The sequence below is a fragment of the Anser anser genome (assembly GCF_964211835.1).
Source record: "Anser anser genome assembly, chromosome: 2".
Lineage (NCBI taxonomy): Eukaryota > Metazoa > Chordata > Aves > Anseriformes > Anatidae > Anser > Anser anser.
Genome location: NC_139721.1, coordinates 40,025,155 through 40,040,285, shown reverse-complemented (window position 1 = coordinate 40,040,285; position 15,131 = coordinate 40,025,155). Strand labels below are relative to the sequence as shown.

At 44.4% G+C, this 15,131-nt stretch overlaps 1 protein-coding gene across 6 annotated transcripts in view; it reads left to right on the top strand.

Moving 5' to 3' along the window:
- Positions 1-300: 300 nt before the first annotated feature.
- The window catches only part of FAM110B (family with sequence similarity 110 member B), a 108,485-nt gene continuing 93,654 nt past the window's right edge, over positions 301-15,131 (top strand). For 3 of the 6 annotated variants that reach the window (XM_083823418.1, XM_083823430.1, XM_083823429.1), the window contains exon 1: positions 301-455. The gene's annotated coding sequence lies outside the window, so the exon portion shown is untranslated. Of the gene's footprint in view, positions 456-14,695; positions 14,719-15,131 lie in introns of those variants that run through there. The other 3 variants (XM_083823420.1, XM_083823422.1, XM_083823421.1) reach the window with 2 other exon arrangements.

The window sequence follows — 15,131 nt, the reverse complement described above, 5'->3', positions numbered from 1 at the left end:
GGCAGGGTGCCGAGCACCCCTCGGCCCAGGTGAGCGGGGGCTGTCAGGGCAGCCCCCAGGTCGCTCGGGCGGCGTTACGCCCGGCATGCCGCCCTCCCTCCCTGCCTCCCTGCCTCCCTCGGCCGAACAAAGGCGGCGGCGGGGCCGCTCGGTGCCGGTAGGGCCCGGCGGCGCTGGGCGGGCCCCGGCCCCCACAGGCGGCCCGGCACAGCCCGGCCCGGCCCCGCGTCGGGAGGAAGCGGCGGGCGGGCGGGTGCCAGCCGCCCGGCTCCCCCGCCCCCCGTCTCCTCCCCTCCGCGGCCGATCCTCCCCCTCCTCCTCCTCCTCCTCCTCCTCCTCCTCCTCCTCCTCCTCCTCCTGCTCCTGCTGGCGGCGGCGGCGGCTTCCTCGGCCCCGGCTCCCCGCTCTTCCCCGCGGCTTCGCCTCGCTCCTCGCCGGGAGGCTCCGCGAGGACGGTAAGGGCTGTGCCGTGCCGTGCCGTGCCGCTGCCCCGGGATCGGCGGCGCCCGGGGTTGAACCAGGCGCCTCCCCCCCCCCCGGCTCTTTCTTCCCCGCTGCGGACCCCCCGCGGGCGGCGGGGAGCGGGCGGGGAGCTCGCCATGCCCGGCCCGACCCGGTGCGGTCCGGTCCGGGGGGGGGCGGCGGGGAAGCGGAGCCGGCTCCGTGCCCGCACCCTCGGGGCGCTGGGTCCGGCCCCCGGCGGGCCGGGCTCAGCCGAAATCCCTCGCTCGTGGCACGGCCCGGGAGGAACGGGCTGGGGGAGCCGCGGGCTGGACCCCTCCGAGGTGGTACCCCGAGGTGCCTGGAAGGGGGTGCTTGTGCCCCATGGAGGGGCCGAGCACATGGCATCGCCCCCGGGCTGCTGCTGCCGTGCCACCGCGCTGCCCCGCACCGCCCGCGGGCTGCCCTGACCCCACGGAGGCTTCGGAGGGGAGAGAGGAGGCTGCTCGGAAAGGTAACCGGTGTAATGGCCATTCCTCCTCCCCCCCGGACCCAGGCAGGGCAGTGCTGCGCCTCTCAAAGCGAGGGAATGGCACCGGAGCTATTTGTGTCCCGGGGTCCTGTGTGTATGGCACCTTTAGGGCAGGGAAGGTTAAAACTCCCGAAAACCTGGCGTTGGCAAGTCAACACCTCCCATGCAATATTATCGTTAACTTACTGAAACCCGAGTTACTGTAGTTTGCATGCTGATCCTTGCTTGTATGTAAAATCTGCAGCTACAGCGTTCAGATGTTTGAGGATGAAGCGTATCCTTTGTGCTTGAAATGACACGGCTATTGTGCTTTTAAGCAGGAAGACGACTTTTATCTTTACCACGGGGCTTTTATCACTCGGCTGTAAATGCTAGTTCTGTTTTTTAAATCTGCCGCTGATTTGTTGGGTGGCTTTGCGGGGGTCACTTCAGTTCAACCTCGCTCTTCTCCAAAATGCCCGTATTGATTTAATGTGGTACTGGGTCAGAATTGGCGCTTACAGCTCATTTTGCATCCATGTTTATGTGCCATAAGGACCGTGCTTTATAGAGCAGCTTGTTCTTGGTCCTGCCGATAAAGCCTGCTGGTTGTTCTTGGTGTGTGGGGTGCAGTGGGTGTACGGCGTGCCTTGTGTCTAGTGTGAAGTGTCCTACTTACTTAAAAATGTTTAGAGCTCTAAAAGGGTCAGTGTAATCCATGCCACCCATGCACGCAACTGACCTAGAATTAACAAAATAAAACACTTCTAAGCACTTCTGGAGTAGAAAGCGTTGCATTATTTGCTGGTGGGGGACTAACACAGAGAGTTGCTTTTCTGAAGCTGTGCTCCTCTGTCCCAAGGGTGGGCAAGTACATCCCTTCTGCAAAGCCTTGTCTTGAGCTGGCGGGATGGCGGTAATCAGTCTTGATGGTTGATGTTTCAAGCTATGATATTGAGTTTCCCATCTGTACCAGGCATACCAGGAATGTGCTTTTTAGCATGATTTACTGCCTTGATAGAACTGATGGTCCAAGCTTGATACATTACAGGGAAGGTCTGAGCTGCCCTCGTGCCAGGGCATCCCTGTTGATTTTGAGAAAATTGTATCACAAGTTAAAGCCAAGAGGGAAGTGGTGCTTTTCCACCAGAGACCATTCACTGTCACTTTACTGGAGCACTTCTTTCCATGTCCTGCTGTCGCACGTGGCCATCAGCGCCCTCCTTCCCAGCTCCTGGTGGGCTGGTGGTGCATCTGAGCTGAGTGACCGCAGGTTGTTGCTGGAAGTGCTCAGTACAGGTGTGGTCTTGTATGAGGTTTTCTACTAAAAGTTCATGTTATGCTCCAAAATCTGAAGGGGTGACGTTCGTTTAATGAGTCAAATTATAAAACGTGGCCTTGCAGGTGTGTTTTGGTTGCTCAGAGCTACAGGACCTATTTGAGATCTGGTGGCAGCATACAAAAGGAAGATTTCCGCACGGTGTGATTTTGCAAGTAGGTTTCCAGGTGGTGACATGCAGTGGATATTGGTAGATTAAAGTATAGTCAGGTGGATTTTGACCATTAATTGTAGTGGAATGCACCATAAACTAAGGCTCATATTTGCAGCCTGCCCAGAGCTGGATGCTGTGGTTCTGGAATGTCTCCGTGGCTGACACTGGATCTTGCTTCCCATTGCTAGATTACGGCTCTGTACTGCAAGACCTAAGGCATACGTGTTGACTAGCCACAAGTTAATCATTTTAAATTAAACTGAAGGATAAATATATGTCAGCTACAAACTGCTTTTATTTCAAGGAAGTTTTATTTCAGAAGGGCAAGTTTGGAGAAGTTAGAGGAACTGGTTTGTGAAGTCCACTGGACTGAAGGCCTACAGGAGTTTCAGGTTTCTTTTTTTATATATATATTAAAAAAAAAAAAAGGTGCTTGGACTGTCTTAAATGAAAGGTACATCTGCTTAGGAGCTGTATTTTGAGCAGGATGAAGTTTGCCAAGAGGTGCTGCAGACCTTGCTGCAATAGTAAGTACCTTGAAAAAGATACCACAAGTTACAAGAAAGCCTGTATAAAATTAAGTGAAGGAGAGGACTGATCATCAGAGAGCAGAAACTACAGGGATAGTCTATGAATTGCCAAAAGCAAGAGCACAAAGAAATTTAAGATGAACAGGGGAGAAGAGAAAAAGAGGAGGAAACGAGAAGTTGGTTGTGATATTGTGAGGACCAGGCTGTAGTTGAAGGATACGTGGCTTGGACACCTCCAAAATTAGTTAGTTATGACCAATTTTCTATAGGGAAGAGGATTTGAAAATGGGAGGAAAAACAGAGTGACATAAAGAAGTAACAAAAATAGATTTTATACTAGCTTCTAGATTTAGTGTTGTCAATTTAAGGAAGCAAAGAGTCTCTGGTTTAGGACTCTGGCATTCTGTTCCAGCTCCTTCAGAGCCAGGTTAAAAAAAAAAAAAAAGTTGTTTGTCTATCAAGTTGGGTGTAGTGGTTGTGACAGCAATATAGCAAAACAATTATACTTGTATTTGCTTTAAAAGGAGAAGAGAATGAAATCCATTCACACTCTTTGCTCTAGTCTTAATGATATTCAAGGATTTAGAACAAATTTGGAATGGAAAAAAGCAATTAAATATACAAAGATAAGTGGAAAACTGGATGAAATGCATCATGGATTTGCCACAATTAGGTCATGGAAGACTAAAGTTGTATTATTGCTGGATAAATACTGGATGTCCTAGACAAAAGGAGGAGAAGACTTCAGTTCAACATGAGCATTACGGTGCTACGCTGAAAATGACTGAATTGGAAACGTGGGGTTGGCTAAAGAATGGTAAGCAGCCCAAAGGAGAAAAATTGTGACTCTGGCTGCATGGATAGAGGAGTTACTGCTCTGGGTAGGTATTGCTGGAGGGCTGCTCCTTTTCCTTCATACTGGGTAAGATAACTGCTAGGGATGATTGCTGATGAGGCAAAGTTAGGAAGCACAGTCAGCACTGAGAAGGGCTGGATTGTTGCACAGGAGGAATTGGATGTCTATGATGACTGAAGCAATATGAATGACAGGATGTTAAGTAGCTCTAAACGACAAATTATCAGCTGAGTGATTATTAACAACGTATCTGCTGTTAGTTGGCAGTCATCCCTTAAAACAGGCCTGGAGGAAAAGGCCCAAATGCTGTAGTCAAACAGGGATGGACTCTGATGCTGGACACGAAGTGAAAGAAAATGTGATCCTCACTGAGATCTCTTCAATGGAGATAGGCAAGTTGATATGCAAGGCGTTGGAGAGATTTCGTGTCAAATATTATACACAGTTCTGGTCACTTCTGTACAGAAAAGACAAAATCTTGGTGGAACGTGTACAGGAGCGTCCAGGCTAAAAGGATGATGTGGCATGAATACTCTGGAGCTAGACAGGAAGCTAGAACTTAAGTTGTGCAGGCTTTTGTAGCTTAGTAAGGGCAGAGAAGGAAGATAGCATCTGCTTATAAATTCCCTGGGGCAAATTCTTAGAGAACTGGAAAGGTCATAAACTGAAGTTCATCTGTAGTTTTGGATTAAAAGCTTGTCGTACAGGAGGATGACTGGATGACTTGCTGAATGAATGTTGGAGTACACGTTCACTGAAAACCAAAATGAGTTTCCCAGCTGTTGAATTTGGGATGCCCGCCCAGCTGTCTTTGTGTTAAGTCCTAGTTTGTGTTCAAGTTTGCATGCGGCTGCTGAAGAACCATGCAGCTCAGGTAACTCAAGCTGCCATAACTTTGGTGCTTCAATCCTCACCGGTAATCAACAGAAACAGAAGACACTTCCATGACGGAGGCGAGGTGAGCAGAAATGCTTATTTTTGGGGAGTAGCTATAGTCCATTCACTTGATGGTGAATGGAATTGCTGCCAAGTAAAACTCCTGGTTTAGCAACCTGGTTTAGCAGAAGGTGTCCCTGCAACCCGTCTAGTGGAAGGGATTGGAACTAGATGGTCTTTAAGGTCTTTTCCAACCCAAGCCACTCTGTGCTGCTGTGAGCACCGGGAGGGAGACATTGCCTGGGAGGGGGCTCGGGCAGAGCCTGGTGCATGGGTGATGTGGCTCCCAGCCAGGAGGACGTGTGCTCATCTACGGCTTCACTTCACCGGGTACTACCTGACCCAGGCCTGGTGCTGAGAAAAGACCAGCGTGACCTAACCACCGGGAACACATTGAGGTATGAGACATGCCAGCTCAGACACCTCGTGCATGCTTTCTGTAGTCTGAACTCAGCTGAGGGCTTGTCTGGTACAAACTGAAAAGCTCTGTACCTCATAGAAAGCTTAATGAGCTTAATGAGTGTGTGATTTGAAGGCCCCACCGTGTTGGCTTTGATCTCTACCTGAGCATTAGGGTCTGCCCGTTTATAAGCTCTCCCGTGGCTGGGCTTTGTATGCACAGTCAGACTTCTGGAAGCTTCAAGAGGACTCTTCAAAAAGGAAGACGAATGTCATTTGTGTGGATGTGCCTTTAGAAGAGTCATTTAAAAAAAAGTAAGATGCTTTGAGAATGTTTGTACATCAAAGCAAGATCAGTGTCTTGATACTGCTTTATGTCTGTTTTGAATTTATAAGGCAGGTGTCTAACTTCCTTTAGAAATATCCAGCTGCAAGCTCCTTCCGAGCCTAGTCTACCTAAAATTTCATAGTTCACGTTTTTAATGTTTGCTTTAAATGCACGTGTTTTTCCTTTTTTTTTTTTCCTTTCCTCAAGAGGAGTTGTGTAATGAGTTCAATGTGTTGGCATCTCCCATAGGAAATAAACGTGAAAAGATTGTGTTGAGCCATCAAAAGAATAATTTAACAATCCCAGGGAAAATTGAATTTATTGTCTCAGTAGCTCTTAGCATGTATTATTAGGCTATTCGTTTATTGTGATTTTTTTTTTCATCTGTTCTTGTTGCTCTTTTATACGAGTGTTGGGTGTATCATTAAAAAAGATGAGACTAGGGTTACGCTTTGCATTTGTGTAGTGTCTTTCATCGACAGTCTTCGTGTTCCAGATGCTAATGGATGAGGTGGAAAAGTTATTATTTCAGATTCATAAAGTCAACCTAAATTTGAACAGTCTCTAGCAGTTCAGAGAGCAGAGCACACATCTCCTGATGCTTTGTTGGGCTCCTGAAAAAACAAAATCACTCCAATAACTTCCTGTAACAATTTGAGGTCTTGGAAAAGTCTGCGTTAAGAAACGGGAGGAAATGTTTGATGACTTTATTGGACAGGGAAGATAATGGCCGCATCCAATATTGTCTGCAACTCAAGCAAGTGGAAAGAAATATCCTTATTGATGTTGTTAATAGATGAAGGAACTGAGAGTGGTCAGGGCAAGCGTGGTCAGACTGGGAAACAGCGAAATGGACTGGAGCAAGGAGGAAGTGGCTTAAAGAGATGGAGGTAAATTAATCTGGAACGTGCATGAGTAAAAAAATACGGGAGAGAATGTGATTTGACAAAATGAGAATTATGGAAAGACTGAATGAACAAACTGGGTGAATAGGGAGATGGTGGAGAAATGCTTGTCTCACACTTGAACTCAGTATGCACATTAACTCCTCTTTGAATTAAATTGGAAAGCTCATGTTTTATTCATCGCTGTGATCTAACTGGGATATCCATTAGCTGGTTGGGGTTGCACTATTCAGGAGAAGGTAGCTGAATGAAGACAGTACTGCAGGGGAAGGAACAAAGCAGAACCTTACAGCAAACTGTGAGAGATCCTTTTAGGTGTGAGCATCTGCAGATTACGTGGCACTTTGCATAGTTCAGAAACAAAGCAAAGGAAAAGAGAAGAATTGTGGGAAGAAGAAAGGGGAAAGAAAAGTTGTTCTGCAGCCTCCCAGTACTCACTGGCCTCGTGCTTCCCGTTTTCCACATGGTGTGTGTGTGTGTGTGTTTGTGTGTGTGTGCATGCAAACGAGCTGAAAGAGTGTCCTTTCCTGTTGAAAGGATGATTTGATTGGTAGCAGTGTCGTTGTCTCTGTCCAGTACCTCTACACGCCATCACTACCCAAAGAACCCAGACCTTTGGATTTGTGATGACCTTTGTATGTTGTTGTCTTTTTCTGTTTGACAACTTAATCAGGGCGCGTTACCCTTTGGGAGGTCAGTGGGCCACTAGAAATGAAACTATTTCTCATGTGTTTGTGCATGCTGGGGTGCATGTATGTATGTGCAGCTTAAACTAGGATGTGGGAAAATAATTTAGGGAATGGTTGGGAGAGCACTCTGAGATGATAACATGTATTTTAAATACGTGTGTGTATATGTATAGTAATATTTCTGTGATTTGTTTGGCAGACTGTTACTTCTCCTGTCCACCCCCAGTGTTTTTTGACCTGTTTTTCTCTTAATTAAGAACATCTTGTCACTTCCCATGCAGGCACATACTTCTAGGAGACTTTGTTTAGATAAATGAGTTGTGTATGTACGAGTTGTTAAAACGTGATAGATTTCACTTGTGTGTTGTATTTAATTGCAAGATTCTTATTATCTGAGTTGTTTTGCCTTTCTGAGCTTGCAATATTGCCGAAGTATATTGCTGTTGAGTTTTCCCAGTGAGTTACTTCTAGATGCCGAATGATAATTGCAGTGAGTGACAATCCTGAGTGAATTGAAATGGTAGGCAGAGTGAATGGGAATTTATGGCTTGCTTTCGCTCCATTTATATGGATGTCATTTTCGCACTGAAGATCCTCTATGGCTGTGGGAGTTTTCTATGTAATAGAACTTTATACAATGTTTAGGGACTTAATGATAAATATAATTAATTCCATTAACTAATGTCTATTAGTGAGAAACTAGAGTCCCAGTTCTGTAACACCAGACATTTCTGCAGTGTGTTTGTGTAGATGCTTGGGGAGCATTTGCAGATATGAAGGTTTCTTGCAAGAATACAACACAAGCTTTGGTGAAGGCTTTCTGATGCTTTCATTAGTATTTTTTTTTTTATTCTTACTGTTGTCCCCTTCTTGCAATGTTTGCTGGGCAAGTACAGGGGATTACTCCCATTATAGTATTCGGTCATAATTGCAAAAATGAAATTATACATACTAGGTTAAGCTTTCGAAGTTGTAGCTGAATTGAATCTCCAAAATCTTTGTGTGTTTAAAGTCACACATTTCAGCCTTTTTTTTTTTTTTTCTCCCTTTCTTCCTGTTTGGTAGACTGTGAGGGAAAGAAGAAACTGACTCTAATGAAGCAGAGAGTATAGGAATGCACAATGTAAGCATGCAGATTTGGCGAGAAAATGCTTTCCTCTGATCTTTGTTATAATGGTTTCAGGTATTCACTTGTGATTGTCATAAACAAAATGTGTATTTTTAGAAACAAATGTTAACTTGATTTTTTTTTTTCTGATGAACTCCTTATTATAGCAAGCTTGTGCTATCAAAAAGTTTCTATTTTAGGAATGAGATCTGGTTTTTTTCTGTTTAATTGAAAGATGATCAGTGTCACTTCTCTCTTCCTTCCCTCTCCATCCCCCTTAAAACAAAACAAAACTTGCAGTCCTTAAACAAAAGTGTCTTTGTTTTTACATTTGTTTTATGAAATCACTTAAATCCTTTGGGAAAAGCTTTCCTCTCACAGGAAGAGGGGGGGAAAAAAACCTCCTAAAGCCAAAAACAGCAAGCCTGCTACCAGACATCACAATGTTTTGCTATCTGAATAGTAGCAGATTGCATAAAATAAGTGATTTCTCATCTTAGTGAATGAAAAAGTGCAATTGCAGAAATGCACACAAATAGACATATGGATTTCACTCAGCAAGTGTAAAATTAGGAGCACTCGGGGCGAAAATTTGCTGTGTACCTTTCTTGGAGCTTCTTTGGCCCCTCACTGGTGGGGAGGGGACTTTAAAAGTGGTATTTCAAAACTCTGCAAGATGGAAAATCAAATGCTCTCTTCTGGCCTTTCTGATTTTTTTTTTTTTTGAACCCGCTTCCTCCTAAAAACCTCACGGTTCAACATCTTTGGGCCGTTCTGGTGCTGTGGCTGGGGTTGTGAAGCCATCCATCCTAATTTTCACAAAGACAGCTGTTACAGTAGCCAGATGTGCAAATTACCCTTTACTGATCTAAGAACCTGGCAACTGACAGGAACCATTAGCAGGTAAGAGAATGAACCATGGGCACCAAGAACTATAAGAAATATTGCCCTGCTAACTTGCCTGAATAGGCTTTATTCAGAACATACACTAAAGAGCAGGAATGCTCAGAAAGAACAAGATTATTGCAGCGTATTTTCCCCTAAATGTAATAAAAATGCAAAATTGCGTCAGTGGCCTACTATTCTCAATCACCTGTATTGTTATGGGGGCTGGAGAGATTGGGGATGAAGGAAAATTGTCCAAGTAGATGCTAAATGTGAACGGAAAAAATAAGGAGGTCTCACTTAAGGCCTGGAGGTAATGGCTTATGTACTGTAGAGTAGGAAGTCAGACATTGTGCTCGAACCATGGTATAGGGCTGACCTAGAGGACACCTTTTGTCGGTATTATATGGAGAACAGGGTGTACCTTACCTAGCATCTCCTCACACCTCAGGCAGTTCTTGGGCTTTGCTTGAAATTTCCTCAGTCTGCACCCTGCGATGCCTCTGTCTATGCTCCGGCCCCAAATTACGTGGATGCTTACAGCGTGCACTAGGATTAACCGTATTCGCAGACCGTGTACGCCTGTAACTTTGATACTGCACACTCCTGAAACAGCTGTGTCATTGCAATAGGCTTGTCCATAGCAGAAAGGTAGGGACACACGTTGCTTACCAGGCTTGTTTTAATGTACTGACCCCGTAGGTACACCTGCTTATCTTTCTGGTGCTCAACGGGGGAACCGTGAGGCCACAGTGCCTTCTGAAGTAGCATCCGTACTGCCTGTGGTGTTCGTGGAGGTGGCTATATGGACATTCATCTTATATTTCACTCATTTTTAAGTGCTCTTCGTGAAGACTAGCCCAGAGAATTAGAGGCTTTGGGGGCATGGAAGCTGAATCAACTCGGGCTTTGCTGGCTAAGCAGCAGTAATGTTTTCATTACATGGCCCAAAATTCAAGAGGCAAAATGCACGAGGAGAGGCCCTGTCCCCCAGCGACACTGAGTTTAATAAGAGATAAAATTTCTCCCTCTAAGCTTTCATTATCTGAGAACTGCTGTGAAGGCATCAAATGATGCTGTTCAGATTGGTGGAATAGACTAATTTGTTTTCCATATTACTTCTGCATCGCTGTTAGTGAGAAGATGTTTTATAGGGCACACAGCCCCTTCTTGAAATCAGATCCTCGTGCTCCACCTCCTGCGTGCACTTCCGTGCATCGTGTGTCGTTGTGGTCCATGCTAACCAAATGCTGCTAACTGCAGTAGGCTTACTTTACAGCTGAATATCACGATAGCATTATGTGTTTTGGTCAGAGGGAATCGGTGGAGCTGATGAGTGGAAGACCTGTCCACCCCACAGATCCACACTCCCTCTCCTGGTGCCCCGTGTTTCCATTTTGTTGCGGGGCAGGAACGTTTTCCTAAACCTTTTCCTTCACGTAGGTGTTGGAGACTGAAGGGTCCAAGACTGATATCCAAAGTGCCCAGGGGCATTTGCAGCTGGTAATCCTGCAGTGGAATCGCAGCACCCATTGCTGCGGTCCGAGTGCGAAGGAGCCACCGTCCGAGTGGGACAGGAAGGCAAGGAGACGGTTTGCTTGTTGACATGAACTCTGTTTTGTATCAGTTGTCTGGTGTTTACTATTGCCCTTCACACACCTGAGGTTTATAAATACACCATTATATTAATTTCAGAGGTATTTAGCAAACGCAGTAATTGCAGAATAAGCTTGCCGTCCTTATCTGGAGGAGCGCTGGTGTTACGGCTGTTGTGATACAGACGCTGTCCAAATGCAAAGCAAGCTGCTGTGAGGTTCCTGTCTTTCTGCTACCTCTTTCCCATGCCTCAAACTTCCACTAATTTAAAGTGGAATTTCTAATGAGAAACAAAACCTGTTCCTTAATCAGTGTGACTTGCTTTCACGGAATGCTTCGTTCGGCTTGGTGAGAATTGTGAAAGCTGCCTAATATTTGAAGATAAAGCCTGCTGTTTTCAGCAATGAAACAGCCTGAACAGTGCTACCATCTCAGTGAAGCCGTCCTTCATTGAAGTGTAACTTGGTACTATAATATCCTGAACTGGAAGAAGTAATAAAATAGTTCTGCCCTTTGTTGTTAATAGTCTTTTTTTTTTTTATGTGACGTTTCTGGAGTTAAAACAGTGGGTTTAGCACTGTTTGCTTAGTACCGTCTCTTGTTAGGCAATATATAGAACACTTCTAAAATCAATTTTAAGCATTATTATAATAACTGATACATTGGAGTGTAGAAAATATTCTCTTGTTCTTTGATAGAGCAGTCACATGGATGCAATGTCTTTTTGCTTTATTTGAAATTCTTTTACACAGTTATGTTGAGTTGCTTGGTTCTTGCTAGGCTGGGATTTTTTATTAGTCCGTGTCAGAACTCAATTTTTCATACTTGCAAAGATTGTGGTCTCTGACAGTGAAATATACCTCACTTTAGCACTGCTTATCTCGTTTATCAAGTCAAACAGCTCTTACAATTACTATCCATGATCAGCTACTTTGGCATGACAATTAATAAAGTATAAACGAGAACATAAGAGACTCTATGGTCGCCACCCTACCAACTTCACTGGGACTTCCAGTGAGTGTTCTCCAGGGATGGGATGGTGAGGACACAGGGGAAGGCAATTACAGTGTTGGAGAATGGCTGGGTTCATTCTGGCTGCTGGGCTTTATATGTCTGAAGGCTCCTGAGAAAGTAGGGAGTGTGCCATTGGGTTGCTGTCCAGCGTCTGTCGTCTTTTTCTTTTCGATATTATCATGTCTTTGATCACAGCTACACAGCCTTTGGCAGCTTGAAGTGAAGGAGAACTTTTTTCCTCTGTTGAGAAATTACAGAATGTACATGTTTAATTGTTCTCAATTACATGATAATTTTTGTTTTAACCAATTCTTTTCTGACATGGGAAGAAAAAGGATGTGTTCTTCATGAAAAAGGGATGTGTTCTGTATGGAAACCCGTGTACAGCTTTTTTCAGATAATTAAAAGCATGTTGCAAAACTGATCTGAATTATCGTGAATTATGTAGTTAGTCCTCAGCCTAAATACATATGAAATGCAGAGTGATGCAAAATGGAGATGCCTGGTTTATTACTTTGTCTGCTTGTAAAATACTACTAACTAGTCACAAGGAAAAATCTTCTTGGGAGAAGATTCAAATTAAGCACTGTCTTTCTGTTTCAGTCATTACTTTTCTGTTGTCTTATTTATTTTTTTCTTCTAGCAATCTGCAGGATGAGTATTTAAACTAGTCATTAACGCTTCATTTTTGATGTCTGTAGTACTCTTACCTTTATGCTAATGTATGTAGATGTACAGGTCAGGACTTGACCTATATAGTAAAAATGTCTTAATGTACTTTGCAGGCTGCAGGTACTTAAATAAAAAGGAAAAAAGATGAGCTGTTGCCCAGTGCAGTAATTTTAGTTGGAGACTGACATTTCTGAAATGAATGCAGTTGTCAAAATATTCAGCATCTCAGGGCTGTTTTTCCGTTGCTGCTGTAAGTGCATCTTGCAGAGCACTTCCAGGTCACAGTCAAGCTCTTGCATCATAGATGAGAGAAAGTAGCAATCCCTTCACATAAAATACAGGGAGAATATCCAGAACAACATTCCCAGGAGTGTATGTGCACATGAGGCAGGGAAAGGGAGTTGACCAGGGAGCTCTGGTTGATGACTTGCACCGCTGGCCGTGGGACCAGCGGCGTACCTCGGCATCCAAGAAACATTACGTGGATGTCTCCAGGTAGTCTTGAGTCATCGCGGAGACAGCAGGCTGAATCCTCCTCCCCATCCCTTGGTATTTTTGCCGTAGCACAATGGTGTCCACATGTGTGTACACACGCAAATAATATTCTTTGTTCAGAAGCCCTGAATGTTTCTGTGGGGACCTGATCTAATTTCTAGATGAGCTTTCCCTTTCTGCAGCTGGTTTGGGCTGAATCTGGGAAAACAGTTACAGTACGTGGTCTGCATCCAAAGGAGAAGTGTTGCTCCCCTGAGGACTGCTAGCTGAGGTAGGAATCTAGTCCTGCACGGCGGGGCTGGGCTCAAACTCATCTGCCCAGGGTATCCAGGAGGTGGCACGTGAGCCCTCTGCTATGGCATTGCTCCCCTGATGGCTTCAGATGGCATTGAGCAGCGCGTGGTGGGCGTCTAGTGAGATGAGTTCCACAGCCCCCCCCCCCAGGTATCTTCTAAAACACCTCAAATGCTTTCAGCTTTCACTTAATGTCTGTGCTCAGAGTTGCTTTGTCTGGAAGTAGTTACATCCTCTAGAAACTCTCACTGGTGGTGTAAGATAACTTGGCAGCATCTATGAGAAAACAATTACATAGGGAAGAGGTTATTTTGAGATTTTTTTTTTTGTCGTATCTGGAGAATTACCAAAAGCGGGGAAGTGCAAAATAGTGTGGTCCCCCCCCCCCCCAAAAAAAAATTTCACACCGTTTTTTCAAAATAAATGCTTCAGCCTTTAAGTGGGTGAGTCCTTGCTCAAAAGCAGTAACTCCCAAATGTTCGTATTTGAGCCAGGAATAAAATCTTTTTTATGCAATCAGTTCATAGCTTGCTTTTGAGAAAGAAAGAATTTAGTCTTCCTTTAGAGACTTTGTTCTCTTTACAGAACATAATGAGTTTGCTTGCTTTTCAAAGGAAGAACTGAGAACTGCATTGAAGATGCTCTGCTGCGTTTTTGGCTTGATTTTTACACAGGATAAAAGTGTTTAGCATTTAATACAGTAAACTATTTACAAAGGATAAGTTATGTAATTATGAACTTTCAAGTAAGCGTTAGTATTAATACCTGATTGTTGGCAACAACACAGTATAATATTGAAGAATTAGCAGGTACAAATATCTCTCTGAGCCTTTCTTCCTACCGAGCTGAAAATCAAGGGTGTGGCTTTGTAAGTAGAAAAATGGTTGCAGATGTAGGCTGGACCTGCACTGTTAAGGACTCTTAGATATTCCTTAAAGAGGTTTTGTTTTTCTTTTTCCTCTTATTTGCATGCCTTAATTATGTAAAAATATCTTAATTATGTAAAAGTCTCTAGTTTGGAAGCTGAAGTGCTATTTTATTTCTCCGAGTATCTTTCAGCATCCATGTGGTGATTGCCAGTTTTAGGGGCTTGTTAATTTGCCTGTGACCATTCGTTCATTGCTCAAATCTGTCAGATGATATCTGACTGCTTTAAAATAATAACAAACACTGTCAAATTCTTTATATGCATAGTAACCTGAAGGCAGTTTACAGATCCTGATGTAGCTGTGTAACAAACGTGCATATGGTGTACAGGGACAGATCAGAAAGTACTCCCTCGCTCTGTGGTACCTGCTGGTGAACTGCAGCTGACTCTTCAGGCAAGAAACACACGTACTGGTAAAACATGCAGTGGTATTAAAATAGTCCCAGTGGCAATCAGCTTGTGATGTGCATTTGAGGGAGAAGGGTGAGAAAACAGCTGGCAGATTTTTTTACTTCCAGGTGCTAACCTGTGGTTTTATTGTCAGTGTTGGCTGCGGATGGACGAGGAGTTGAACCCAGTTTATGGAGTAGTCTTGCAAAGTGAAGTCCTGTTCCACACTAACAGAAGCAACACCAAAAGTAAGCAGGAGACCTCTTGCTGTTTTGTTATTTAAACTTTCATGACAAGATGGCATAGGGTTGAGAGCAGTAGTTTGTCTCAGTAGAAAATGGAGGCTTCTCAAAGCTGCTGTGCTGGAAAGTGTAGTGTTCTCTTTGGCTCTCTTCTTTTTTATTCTATTCTGTATTAAAGCTATAATCACAGGATTTAGATCCCCCCTCCCCATGTACTTTTTAAGTGACCCCGTATTTCCATGAAACAAGTGATCCATGGACCAGTACCTATCAGCTGAACAGCTGATGTTCATTCCACTTTCCAGGTGCGACAGAAGAGCCCCCATTCGGGGACATCAGTAATTCCTGATGTCCTAAGCCTGGCTGGGTGTTTCCTGCTGTAGCACCTTCACATCATAGTGTAAAAGTATCAGAAAAGG